A 9,754-nucleotide genomic window follows, 5' to 3' on the forward strand; every position below is an offset into this window, starting at 1 on the left:
CTTACCAAGTTCCTTTGCATATACCTAATATAGACAAGTTCATGTCACTAGATCATGAAAAGGTTGCAGAATCTGCAATAAAACACCGTAGGTGCAACAACTGTTTTCATGTTAACACATAAACCTACCACGAGCACACAAAAATAGACGCAAATTAACATAAACTTTACTCTATTTTACTTAAGTATTTCTTGTGTACAGTAGGTTCTATCAATCCGACCAAAACAAATATTTAATAATAACAATGCAGCATACCTCGGCGGAATGTACATAGTATCTTTATGTCTTGTTGAAATATCTTCTAGAGGACTCCCGGGGCACACATGAGATAAGAGGTAGTTAGGAGAGTTGTTAGGGGAATCCGCCGCATGTAATCTTTTCTGTTTAATTCCTCTCTATCTCTCTCTATCCTTGAATCTCCATGAGGTGTTCATTCATGAGATCTGCTTCGTCCTATGAATAAATACACAACATGGGCCCTCCCTGGAGGGTTGAGACGCTTCACAACTTTCCACATGGTATACAAACCATTCCCTTCCATCTCATCTAGCTTCCCTCAACACCCACCTCCCCATTGAATCCTTCTCTAGCTCAGTGATTGACCATGGCATGTACTCGTAGGTCTTCGAAAAACTCAACAAAACTTTAATCATATGGCATCCTAGGTGCTATCACAGAATCAAGATACGAGCATGTATGACAACCCACACAAAAGCATCCTCGAGCCAGCAAAAACCATCACCACTAAATCTTCTGATGGTAATGACCAGATCGTGGCAAACCCGAAGCACGCGTTCTGAGTGACACAAGACCAGCAGGTGCTCCCATATCTTCTCAACAATCTCTCAAAAGAAGTCCTTATTCATGTTGCATCATGTGAGCAACTCATATGATCTGGACAGCCTTGACGAGCATGTTCTCCTATCAGTCGTGGTCGCGTGTCAACAACATCAGAATCAGACTCGCCAACACCCAGAAGGGGAGTCAATCTGCTGCTGAAAGTGCATGTAGTCCCCATGTGTGGTTTTTCTAATTAATGACAATCCCTAGACTAATGTGTTACATTGAGATGTATTTGAAGAAAAGGTTCATAGGCTACGCATGAAGAATGTTGGATGGACTTGTTGGGGAACGTAGTATTTCAAAATTTTTGCCTACGATCACGCAAGATCTATCTAGGAGAAGCATAGCAACGAGCGGGAAGAGTGTGTCTACGTACCCTCGTAGACCGAAAGCGGAAGCGTTTAGTAACACGGTTGATGTAGTCGAACGTCTTCGCGATCCAACCGATCTAAGTACCGAACGTACGGCACCTCCGCAATCAGCACACGTTCAGCTCGGTGATGTCCCTCGAACTCTTGATCCAGTTGAGGCCGAGGGAGAGTTTCGTCAGCACGATGGTGTGGTGACGGTGATGATGAAGTTACCGACGCAGGGCTTCGCCTAAGCACTACGACGATATGACCGAGGTGTGTAACTGTGGAGGGGGGCACTGCACATGGCTAAAAGATTAACCTGTGTGTCTTTTGGGGTGCCCCCTGCCCACGTATATAAAGGAGGGGGGAAGAGGAGGCCGGCCTAGGAGGGGCGCGCCTATAGGGGGAGTCCAACTAGGATTCCCAATCCTAGTTGGAGTCCCCTTCCTTTTCCAAGAGGGGAGAGAGGGAAGGAGTAGGAGAGGGAGAAGGAAAGAGGGGGGCGCCACCCCCTCCCTAGTCCAATTCGGACCAGCCCATGGGAGGGGGGGGGGGGGTGCACGGCCTCCCCATGTGACCCTTCTCTCCTTTCCATTAAGGCCCAATACTTCCCCTGGCGAATTCCCGTAACTCTCCTGTACTCGAAAAAATACCCGAACCACTCAGAACCTTATCGATGTCCGGATATAGTCTTCCAATATATCGATCTTTACGTCTCGACCATTTCGAGACTCCTCTTCATGTCCGTGATCTCATCCGGGACTCCGAACAAACTTCGGTCATCAAATCACATAACTCATAATACAAATCGTCATCGAACGTTAAGCGTGCGGATCCTACGGGTTCGAGAACTATGTAGACATGACTGAGACACATCCCTGGTCAATAACCAATAGCGGAACCTGGATGCTCATATTGGCTCCTACATATTCTACGAAGATCTTTATCGGCCAAACCGCATAACAACATACGTTGTTCCCTTTGTCATCGGTATGTTACTTGCCCGAGATTCGATCGTCGGTATCAACTTACCTAGTTCAATCTTGTTACCAGCAAGTCTCTTTACTCGTTTCGTAATGCATCATCCCGTAACTAACTCATTAGTCACATTGCTTGCAAGGCTTATAGTGATGATCATTACCGAGAGGGCCCAGAGATACCTCTCCGATACAGGAAGTGACAAATCCTAATCTCGACCTATGCCAACCCAACAAACACCATTGGAGACACCTGTAGAGCATCTTTATAATCACTCAGTTACGTTGTGACGTTTGATAGCACACAAGGTGTTCCTCCGGTATTCGGGAGTTGCATAATCTCATAGTCATAGGAACATGTATAAGTCATGATGAAAGCAATAGCAATAAACTAAACAATCATGGTGCTAAGCTAACGGATGGGTCTTGTCCATCACATCATTCTCTAATGAGGTGATCCCGTTCATCAAATGACAACACATGTCTATGGCTAGGAAACTTAACCATCTTTGATTAACGAGCTAGTCAGGTAGAGGCATACTAGGGACACTCTGTTTGTCTATGTATTCACACATGTACTAAGTTTCCGGTTAATACAATTCTAGCATGAATAATAAACATTTATCACACTACTAGGAAAAGGCCTACTAGTGGCGCACCAGTTTTGCCTACTAATGCGGGGTGATGCGCCATTAGTATCCTTTGGCATACTAATGGCGCACTGCGGTGTGATGCGCCATTAGCATCCTTTGGCATACTAATGGCGCACGTTGGGGTGATGCGCCATTAGTATGTATATTAGGGATTTTTTTTCTTTTCTGATTTTTGCACAGATTACAAAATATATTATTGGACAGAATATAAGCAGCACCACACAGCAATAGCAGATTCATCGAATACAATAGAAGATTAGTCTCCGAATACAATTCATCATATTAGTCTCCGAATTCAAAAGACCGAACAAAGATAGAACATTACAAGTCTCGAGACCGCGAGTAGCGAGTTTGTCTTCACATTACAAGTCGATATCGATCATCTAAACTACCATCACATAGAAGAGAGCTGCGGTCATCACGATGAGCATCATCGCGATGAAACTGGTCTTCATTCGGTTCCTCCAACGCTCCCTCCTCTCTCCCGCTAGATAGCGTGCGTATCTAGATTCCGCCTCCGCCCTAGTGGTGTACCCTTTGTAACTGTTACCGCTGAAATGGTGAACCTGTCTCCGACACTCCTCCCAGTCGTCGTAGACTCCGGGAACCTTACCCTTGTACACGACATACGATGGCATCTCTATGCACTAGCCAAACAACAGACAATACATAAGCAATATATAAGTATGCAATAAAAGGATCGGAAGAGAAAAGCAAGACATTAATAGCACGATTCATGGTCCTACTAATAAATAGCATCGATTACATCTAAGTTGAATGACTGTCCAAACCAAAGAGACATACAAGTTCATTAAAGTTTAATTACAACATGAGCTAATCAATGTTTCAGAACTACACATAGCATCACTACTTTCGACTCGACTCATGGGACCGGAGCGTGGGTGAAGCGCCGTCTGTCGTGATGGTCATGAAGTCGCGGGCGTTGTCAGCCTGCATTTGTAGCGTTGTGTCTATCTCACTGTTGGACGGTTGAAATTTGAGGTAGAACTGCCCCGAGGTACGAAGGACATCTTGATGGATGATTTCTGCAAACTCCGACTGGATGCGAAAGAATTCTTGTCGGATGTCCGCGTCCTGGATTGCCGCCAAGCTTGCGGCCCAATCTTTGAGATTATTTGGTAGCAGAAGGTGATTATGGTCCCGTACGATCGCCCGCATGTGATGGAGGGCATAGTAGGCATCCTTCTGACCGCCAGGCGGCTGCTTGACGCAGGGGAACGTCGTATTGTGGGTGAACACGTGCCTGCCGTACCTACGAGATGGCCTCTTAAAGGTGCCTCCAGATGCGGCGTAGCCGGGGAGAGCATCATCAAGAAATTTCTTGATATTTGTGTAGTCTATCTTGGAGTCACGGTCCGGGTCGAAATAAGTGGCCATGGAATATTTCGGGCTTAAGAGGATGAGAGTGCAATGTGTGTCACTGCACAGAACACAGAATGTTAGAAAAAAAAGAACGATCGAAATCTAAGAAATCATATGTTACGGGGCGGTTAGGAGATGACTTACTCGGGAAAGTAAGGCACGAGGAAGTTATCCTTATCTGGGTTTGCCAGAATGACGCCTTCGAGGTGTGAACTCGCGACTTGCCGGTCCCCAGCGCTGCCCAAGATCTTGGCACGCATGTAGAAGGGGTCGACTATCACAATGTCCGGGGTCTTGTCTCTAATGATCCGCATCTCCATACTCAGCGAAAACAGCCGAACGAAGGTGTAGTGCAGCGGATGAAGGTTAAGCATAGCAAAGATGTCATCAAACCGCAGGACGATCGTACCCCCGACGACGCTATCCACAAAGCCCTTGCCCTCTGGCACCTTGGCCACGAAAACCGGGTATGCCACATCATTCTCTCTAAGACGCCGCTTCTCCAAAGAAAGAACACTGTCATGGAGACTCCGCATAGCACCGGTTGCAGCATTGAGCATATTTGTCGGTAGCATCGGCCTACCCGCCACATGCACCCTCCTCGAGATATCCTTAGGTGAAGGTGGCCCGTCCTGAGCACGGATCGTACTCGGTGCCGGCTGGCTCGCACTGACGCCCTTGTTTGTCTTTCATTTCCGTCCCTTCTTCCTGATCTGCTATAATGGGATCGAGTTCTGCTCACAGACCGCCTTCTTGAGCGTGTTGGGGCTGATAATATTTGGCACCTCAGCTACCTGAGGCTCGGTGAAGGCGGCAGCTGGAGGCGTCTCCTGAGAACTGAACGCCAGACGACGCCTGTTGCAATTGGGTTTCTCCGCCGTACCAGCTAGATCGCGGTCGCCTTTTTCAGGGTTGGGTTCTTGAGAAGGAGGCCCGCAGAACTCGTCACCGTACCCATGTTCGGCAAAGTACTTATCGACGTTGGAAAATGTACCGCCGTCGTTGTCGTCCGGATCCTGTGCCATATGCATGTCCGGATCCTGTCGTCGTCGCAGTTGATCCTACTTAATTAAGTACTAAGATACCCCGGCCCATGCATTAGTCGCAAGTACCCCATATGTCCTATTTTTTAGCAAAGTCATGCTAAAATTCACGGAAAATTTCAGAATGACCTTTGCTGAAAATACGACATATGGAGTACCCGAATTTGCCGGAACGGAAGTTAATCGACATTCTGGCAAACTCAAGGGCCTCTCGGGGTACCTGCAAAATCATTATCCCCGCGTAATGAAGTCGCCAATGGGTCATTTCAGAAGATCACAAGTAGCATCATCACAAGTACAACATCATCTATAGCTTTATATTAACAAAGCATCAGCACATATACAAAAGACCACTTATGCCAACAGTATGGTTTATATCAGATTCAGAGTTAGAAACAGGAAAAAATGGTGCTTCAAAGCCTACTGGACACAATTTACATCTATCAGTACAGGATGTCCTGACTAATTTCAAGTGTTCACAGGTGAACTTGTACCATGGATGAGCCTAGTGCTTCATTAGTCACCCTGTGCATGAAATGTATCATGTATCAAACCATCAATTAACTGCTGAAAAACAAAAACCTTCAGGACAGAGTGAAAATAGTTACCGAACTCAATGACTAAAGATATGTAAAATGTATGACACAGAAAATAAAGAAATCATGTTGATGAATAGTATTGTGTCAAGTTCAGTTTGAAAATTCAGTTACTGCTTGAGTGATTTGACACCAAAAATTACTCCCAAAAATTACAATGACTGTATATTGACTGCATATGCTTGTTTTGATTGTAACTTGGTGAAGTAGTCACTACTGTACTACTAGTGTGCAGCGATTGGGGAGAAGAGCTCATCGATTAGATTGTAACTTGGTGCACTTGCATTCAGTCACCACCACCAAATCCTAGTGCAGCTGTGGTTCTAAAATCCTAGTGCACTTGCACTTGGTGCACTTGGAGAACATGATTGGGCATTCTGAAACATAATTGCTCTAGTGCAGTTGTGGTTCCAATTGAGGTGTGCCCTATGGTCTTATACATAAGCCAAACAAACTAATTAGGGTTCAGCAGCAAGCAGCTGCCCAACTGCATCACTCCCTGTCTCCCTCCCTTCAGATACAGCGGCTCAAAAGTCAAGTAAACTGAAGATTAATCTAACAAGCCTGACAGTAGCTAATTGTACCTAACTGTACCTAACTGATGCTAACTGTACCTAACTGAATTTTTTGACAGTAGCTAACTGTATTTAGTAATATTTTTGTAACAGTCTTGCCCCTATTTGAAGGACAAGAAAATAGATACCTAAAATCCACTAGTATTGCCTCTAAAAAAGCCTAACTGGATTTTTTTGTAACTGTACCTAACTGAATTTTTCTGTACCTAACTGAACTGTAAGGAGTTAACTGAAATTCACTAGTATTGCCTCTAAAAAAGCCTAAAGTCCACTATTATCTACTTTAGGCACAATCATACACAATTCTGACTGTACTGTAACAATTGTACTCTATCAAAATGTTGAAATTTTGACATTCGGAGGGTCACCTGCGTGGTGGTGCCCTGCACAGCGGTCGTTGAGCTCGCGCGGTGTGGTGAGCTCGCCGGAGATGGACGGGCCTTGCACATTGGTCGAGACTCAGAGCAGAGGTTGAGGGCAAGAGGAAGAAGAAGAAGGAAGTGGAGGGGAGGGGCTCACCTGCAGTCGAGGGCGTACACGGCGCCGGCCGGCTGCAGTGGTGGGGGGCGCGGGGGCGGCGGGGGTGGAGTCCGGCGGGGGAGAATCACGCCGGCGACGGGGTCGTTGCGGTCGCCACTCCTTGTCGCCGCCGAGCTCACGCCCGGGGGGGGGGTGAAGAAGAGGAAGATGGCGGCGGTCCTCCTGGGCAGGCCGCGCGGTGTTGGACGGCGAGCACGAGGTTGACGCAGGTGGGGCCGCGGGGGGAGGGGGGACGGCGAGGGCGCGGGCGCGGGCGGAGGGGGCGGTTGGGCGAGAGGACGTCGAGGGCGCGGGCGCGGGCGGAGGGGGGACGGCGAGGGAGGCGGCGCTCGGCTCAGGGAGGGGGCGTTGGGGGCGGTGGTGGTCGGGTGCGGCGGGGGCAGCGAGCACGGCCGGGGACGGCGAGCATGGGGGCGGTGGTGGTCGATGGTGGTCGGGCGCGGGTGAGATGAGGCAGGGGAGGGATTAGAGAGAAATGTGAGAGATTGGGGATTTTAGTGTGGGGGGAAGCTTACTAATGGCGCACCACGAAGCGGTGCGCCATTAGAATGTTTTTTTTATATAGCAATGGCGCACCCACGATCGATGCGCCATTAGTAAACGTTTTTTTATATAGCAATGGCGCACCAGCCAGAGGTGCGCCATTAGTAATATTTTATTATTATTATTTTTTGTTGCATCTAATAATTTTTTAGAAAATGAATATGAATATGAAACAATAATAATTTTTTATAAAAACAGTAATAATATTTATGAATATGAAAAAATCATCAAATTTATTATTTGAAAATATAATCAAATTTGTTTTTTTGCAATTTTAGTTGCATTCATTTGTGACGGTGGAGCGGGCCGGGGAGGGTGCGGGGGGTCGTCGGCGGCGGTGGAGCGGGGGAGGGCGCGGGGGGTCGGCGACGGCGGCCGGTGGAGCGGGGTAGAGGGTGCGGGGGGTGCTCGGCGGCGAGGGGGACCGGATCTGGCGAGGTGGGATAGCGATCGAGATGGAGGGGGATCGAGATCGAGTGTCCATGAAATTTAAAAATATTCATGAGTTCAAAAAGTGCCCATGAAATACAATCGAAAAATGAAGGCTACAATTTAAATACAATCGATCTTAGCTAGCTATCTGTTCACAATCTTCTTGCCCTTATTTTTCGTAAATGGAGTTCTTCTCTTGAACGGATGTCCTTTAGGTAGGGTGGTCCTGCTTCTTCTTGTGGTGTATGCTGATACTTCATCGTCGTCGTCATGTTCCATCTTCGGGTCGCCGTACTTGTCGAAGTCTTGCTCATTGGCAACTCCATCCATTCCGATGATCTTCCTTTTGCCTCTCCTCACGACAACACGACCGGGCTTTGACGGGTCGGTAATGAAGAAGCATTGGTCCACTTGGGAAGCCAGTACCCATGGCTCATTTTTCGCGGTGACGTTCGCGCCTGCGGTCTTGGATTTGGCTTCGGGTATAACCATGGTGGTGAAATACCGGTCTTCTTTTATGACGCTCTTGGCCCATCTAACACGGAACATCGGGACCTTCTCTCCAGCGTAGCTCAGCTCCCAGATCTCCTCGATCCTTCCGTAGTATCTGTCCTTGTCGTTACCGGTGTAGGATTCCGTCGTTACCCCGGAGTTCTGATAACCATCGCTCTTCATGTCCTTGTCCTCGGTGTAGAATGTGTAGCCGTTGATATCGTACGCCTCATACATCATCAGGTTGTGCTCGGCGCCCTGTGACAAGGCGAATATGAGTTGTTCTTCCGCGGAAGAATCCTCATGTAAAGGGTACGACAGAAGCTTCTGCTTGAACCAACGCGTGAAACATGAGTTGTGCTCTTTGATTATATCTCCGTCCGTCCTCTGTTGGCCTCGGTCATTGTACGTCTTCTCAATAAACGTTTTGTGCTCTACCACCCAAGGATCGACCACGTCTATGTGTTGTAGCACGACTAGGTTTGCTCTTTCAAAGTCGGCGAGTCGACCATCGAAGTCGACATGCATTTCACGGCGACCCTCACGGTGACCCCATCCAGCGAGCCTGCCGAGGTGCCTGTTGACGGGCAGACCAACGGGGTTCTCGATGCCTAGATAATTCGTGCAGTAGGAGATGCACTCTTCGGTCAGAAAGCCCCTGGCTATGCTTCCCTCTGGACGTGACATGTTGCGAACGTATCCTTTGATGACACCATTCATCCTTTCGAACGGCATCATGCTGTGCAGGAACGTCGGCCCGAGTTGGATGATATCCTCCACGATATGGACCAGCAGATGCACCATAACGTCGAAGAATGCGGGCGGGAAGTACATCTCAAGCTCGCATAGTATCACCACGATCTCTTCCTGTAGCCTTCTGAGTTGCCTCACGCCAACCGACTTCCGAGAGATGACGTCGAAAAAGTTGCATAGGCCAAATAGCATTTCAGGGAGGTGCGCGTCCATGATCCCACGGATTGCAACTGGAAGTATCTGCGTCATCAGCACGTGACAGTCGTGAGACTTCATACCACTGAACTTCTGCTTCGCTGAGTCTAGGTATCTGCTTATCTTCCCCGCGTAACCGTAAGGAAGTTTTACTCCTACGAGGCAGGTGAAAAACTGATCGATCTCCTCCTGACTTAGAGTGAAGCACGCGGGAGGGAAGTCATTTTCGGTCTTCTTGGCCTTTTTGCCTTTGCGACGACTTTCCGTGTCCTGCTTCGCCTCATCATCATCATCATCATTAGCGTGAAGCTCCTCCCTGATGCCCATTGATTTCAAGTCTGCCCTTGCTTTCGGCCCATCTTTGGTCCTCTCTGGC

The sequence above is a fragment of the Triticum aestivum genome, chromosome 1D (assembly GCF_018294505.1).
Source record: "Triticum aestivum cultivar Chinese Spring chromosome 1D, IWGSC CS RefSeq v2.1, whole genome shotgun sequence".
Lineage (NCBI taxonomy): Eukaryota > Viridiplantae > Streptophyta > Magnoliopsida > Poales > Poaceae > Triticum > Triticum aestivum.